General features: G+C 32.8%; 1 long non-coding RNA gene across 1 annotated transcript; it reads left to right on the top strand.

Moving 5' to 3' along the window:
- Positions 1-222: 222 nt before the first annotated feature.
- On the top strand, positions 223-4185 carry LOC126692560 (uncharacterized). The gene is made up of 5 exons (XR_007645038.1): positions 223-855; positions 1528-1805; positions 3023-3065; positions 3184-3265; positions 3868-4185. It is a non-coding gene; the product is annotated as an uncharacterized LOC126692560 (long non-coding RNA).
- The last annotated feature ends 513 nt before the right edge of the window (positions 4186-4698 follow it).

The raw sequence follows: 4698 nt of genomic DNA, 5'->3' as shown, positions 1-4698 counted from the left end.
CTTTTTTCTTTTTTTCCCCTAACTTTATTGTTATAAGAGTTGTAACTAAATTGATACCTTACAATCCTGCAAATTGTCACCCTAGATCTTATGATGAAAACTAACATAGTTATATATATGTGTGTATGTTTTGTTTTTGTGTTCTTTCAATTAATGTAATTAAGTTGTTAAGTTGTCATCCATAAGTAATAATGTTCTGGCAGATTGTTACTTTGCCTTGGAGCCATGAAACACACAGAATGGTGGACCAACAGCTATTCTTCTTATTGCAAGCGACTTGATTGAGCCATTGAATAACATTATTACTCCTAGAGTCCTTATTAGCAAATCTTTGGGCGATATCATTAAGAAAGCTCTATCTAATGGAGAGATGGTTAACATAAATCTTTATTGGCCTGAAACTCTTCCACATCCCGCTGAGAAGGTTGAGTATAAGTTTTGGACAAATATCAATGACGAATGTGGACCACAATGTGACAGCCTGATTGATTTTTTCAAGAAATTTAAATGAGCAGCCTAGATACTGGAGCAGAAAGGGTACACTCAGTTCACCCCACATTATATGACTCAGTATTGCCCAAGAAATTTTGCTTCGAGCATTCAGTGCAGGTCTCAGTGCATCAATCATGGGAGGTACTGTGCTCCAAACCGCGATCCGGATTTTATGAGACAGTATGAAAGGAGGGATGTTGTGTTGCAAATTCTACACGATGTTTGCTTTTTTAAGGTGGCCAATGAAAGTGGAAGGCCTTGGCTTTGGTGGGACTATATGACAGATTTGGCAATCCGTTGCCCAATGGAAGAGAAGTACAGTCTACACTGCTTAAATCAAGTTGTTAAATCCCTAATTGGTAGGTTGAAGACTCATGAATGTTTGCATTTCAATATAGGGACGCATATTTCCTTGGTTTTCTATGCATAAATGGCTGTGACATTGTGTCATATAAAGAAGATCCTTGTATGTGCCCGGCCCTTTTACAGTATGTGTAACACACACTTTACATGTGCTGATTTATCTACGAAATTTGTCAATTTTTACCTATTTTTTTCAGGGCTTATTGCCTCAATGTGTCATTTTTAATCAGAGTTGGAATTTTTTTTAAGTGACGTATCTTTTATGAATTGGTGTCATTCGCAATATTGCCATCATTCTAGTGCCTATTATAGCACTAATTATTTTATTTCTTTCCCTCTATTTTAATTTTAAATTAGCCAACAAGTTATCGATTTCGGTTTGTTGGTCTATGTTTTAGCTACAACGTTATTTGTCTTATCTGATCTTTCAAGTTTTTGTCCATGATTGAAAAACCATGATTTTGGATATGTCTGCTTGAAGCAATGCCACAGAATGTCATCTAAGTTATTTAATTCTATAGGGTACTTGGAAACAGAATTGCTTTGTAATTCAGTCATTGGTTTTTGATTATATCATTTACTAGGTATTACCAGATGAGGGCAACCTTTCTTGTAGGCCTAAGGATTTTAAACTAATGTTTTTATGTACTTGTGATGTACTTTAACAGGTAGTGATCTCAAGAAAATAGAAAATTGTGTTGGAGACCTTAATACGGATATTGACAACCCAGTTCTTAAAGCCGAAGGGAATGCACAAATATATACTCCCAGAAGTCTAAACTGTTCATAGTGCTCTTATAGCCTCACCTGTCTCTTCAATTTCTAACTGATTCTGTACTAATGTTTTGCTCATCTTGCTCTTTTACAACTCTAATTTCAGCTTGACAGGGGCACCGGTGGAGATATTACTATATTGCCAACTCTTGTTATAGACGACAGACCGTATGAAGGTATGAGGAAGCTCTTACAGATCTTATTATCTATTTTAGTGCATGAATCTTCTTTAATCTTTGTTTGATTATGTTGGGAAACTTAGACTTGATATCAATTAACCAATTTTAAGCCAAGTTGATTAACTTAACCAATCATGCTTGCAGCAAGATCAGTTTGTGGTTAATCAAAACACACACCAATATCTCTAAATTAAACAAGTGCAGAAAATAAATAACTAAATAACTCAGGGATATGGTTACAAAGAAAATAAATAACTTAGTAATACAATATGGTTATGAAGAGAAAATCCTAGATGGGAAAAATTCTCATTGTTATTTACCACTAACCATCAATGAAGTAAATCTACTATATCGAATTGAAGTTTTATAGTATAATTAACCCTAATTCTACAGCTAAGCCAAGTATTATTTACTAATGTAACTACACCCAACTCCAAATATCCTCGGACTCTTCTATAGCGGATTATGTTCAACGCAAACACCAGTTTCGTGACTTCATGAACTTTCTTGAAGATTCTCATAGCAACAACTCTCTATGATTTGTGTGCAACAACTTCACCTTGATTACTGATCTTGAAATCTTCTTCCATTGATGATGAGTAAGAACTCAACTATAGAAATCCTAAGTGCACAATAAACAACTCTCAAAAACTCAGTATGGTCATCCTTATATACTTTAGCAATTAGATCACGAAATTCTAGATATTGGACAACTTAATGGGCCTTAATTGAATTCCGGATAAGCAATTCTCAATCAATCAACAAGTGTCTACATATGTATCAAACTTCTCTCAATTGATTGACATGTATCGAGATTCTAGAAACATGTTTCTTCTTGAATTGTTCTACGCATTAGTCTTGAACTTCAAAACATGCCTCAAAACACATTCTAGACTAAACTTTTATTCATAGTTTGCCAAGCTATAACTATGGGCCTAACTGATTATATGAATGGTTTCAAGTAAGTTGGACAAAGCATTAGTTCTCAAGGCCATCTGTGTAGGATTCCAAGAGACCATGAAGCCAGCCTTCTTGTGTTTTTTGTGTGTGTGTTACCCAATAACGAAAGAACAATTTGTTCTGGCATCACTTTACCCTAAGCAGGACATGTGAATTGTAAAGGGACTCTAGTCCATATGATCTTTATTTTATGATCTCAATTACACTTGTTTATCTGATTTGTATATTGTCCTCCTATGGATTATTCCTTGCAGATATAAAAACAAATGAGTGTTTGCACAACAATGGTAGCTGCTGGTATGTTCTTTGTCTTAACGTTTTGTGGGTGTGTTTTGTGAGAAATTTTTGAAAAACTTTTTATTTTATTTGTTTCAATTTTTCCTTGCTTCTTATGAGGCTTTCTGCTTTTTCATAGGATACTTTTCGGGGAAGAGTATGTAAATGCCCTGTTGTGCAAGGTGAAAAGTATGTTGGTGACGGTTATACTCATTGTGAAGGTAAATTTTTTCCCTTCTTAAGAGTGTTAGTTTAGTTTTGAGATAAAGCTGATTAAACAAAATCGCTTAATCTACATTGAAAGCTATTTGGTATAGTTAATTAATGTTTTTGAAAAAGATAATATTAATTGTTTATGCTTTATATTTAAATTTAACATTATTTCTCTTATTCATAACTTTTTGATCCTTTGTCTCCTTGGCTGTGTATTATATGAATTTGGATGGTTTATGATTGAGTAAAATTCCTCAAGTATAAAAAGATACAATTCTTTGGATGTTACAACTTAAGTTCTCCAATAAAATGCTTATACACATGGCTATTTTAAATTTAATTGTGTTTTAGGAAAGATAACATTGTTTATGTGAGAAACCTAAGATACATGCCTAAATTTTGATTTTGTCCATTCCTAAAAAGGCCAAAGAAGTTATTTGATGTTGTACGGAACTTAAAACCGCAATTTGTTTGTTATTGAGGATTTAGTTTTTGATGAATCTCTAAAAAGTACTCAGTATTTACATGTAGTTTAAAGCAAAAATATCTTCCAAATCAAAAGACTCTAAATTAACGTTATCAATGTATTTCCTGTGATGTACTTGGGAAGGTGTTCAACTCAAGAAGATAGAAAAATGTGTGGGAGACACTACTTCAGATTTTGACAACCCAAACATTCTTGAAGATGAACTCGTTGTACTGGATCAGGATGCACAGGTGCTACTACCAATTTTCCATGGAACTATTTTGGGCTTGTCTCTTAAATTTCTCATTGCCTCTGCACTGTATATATGTTTTTACTCATCTTGCTTAGACTTTCTGGTTTTAGATAGGCAACGACTCTTTTGGAATTATTTATGACTATATTACAAACTCTTGTAAGTTGTAATTTGTAGTAAATAACAAACAGTACACTGGTTTGGGAAGCTCTTTTACAACTATTTTTGCAAATAAAACCTTCTATCTTATTCTAAATGTTTCACTTTATTTTTTACTGATTGCAACATGTCACATGAATTTTTTTTCTTTAGTAAAGATTATCCAAGCTTAAAATAGCAATAATATGATACATTCCCAAACTTTTTAAAATCCCTCTCCCCATATTGGTATAATAGTTTTACACTTTTACATGTATGCCTTAACAAAAAATACTACTTGGCCCCCTTAATTATTATTTTTTTTTCAACTTTAAACTCTAGTGTAAGTTATCATTCGATCTCCCAAATATAAACAGTTTATAAAATTAGCATAAGTGTTGTTTTTGTTTGTATAAAATGTAATAATATCCCTCTAACTATGATCAATTTCTTAATAAGCCATTTAGTTTTTAATTGTTTTTTGACCATGTGTCTACAAGTTGTAGTAGATCTACTCACAATTTTGGTCCAATATATATTGTAAGCAAATTGTCATATAATATTCATGTGGTTTATAAATCACA

Source organism: Quercus robur, chromosome 7, assembly GCF_932294415.1.
Source record: "Quercus robur chromosome 7, dhQueRobu3.1, whole genome shotgun sequence".
Taxonomy (NCBI): domain Eukaryota; kingdom Viridiplantae; phylum Streptophyta; class Magnoliopsida; order Fagales; family Fagaceae; genus Quercus; species Quercus robur.
The sequence above is the reverse complement of the archived record's forward strand: the minus strand, read 5'-3'. Positions and strand labels throughout refer to the sequence as shown.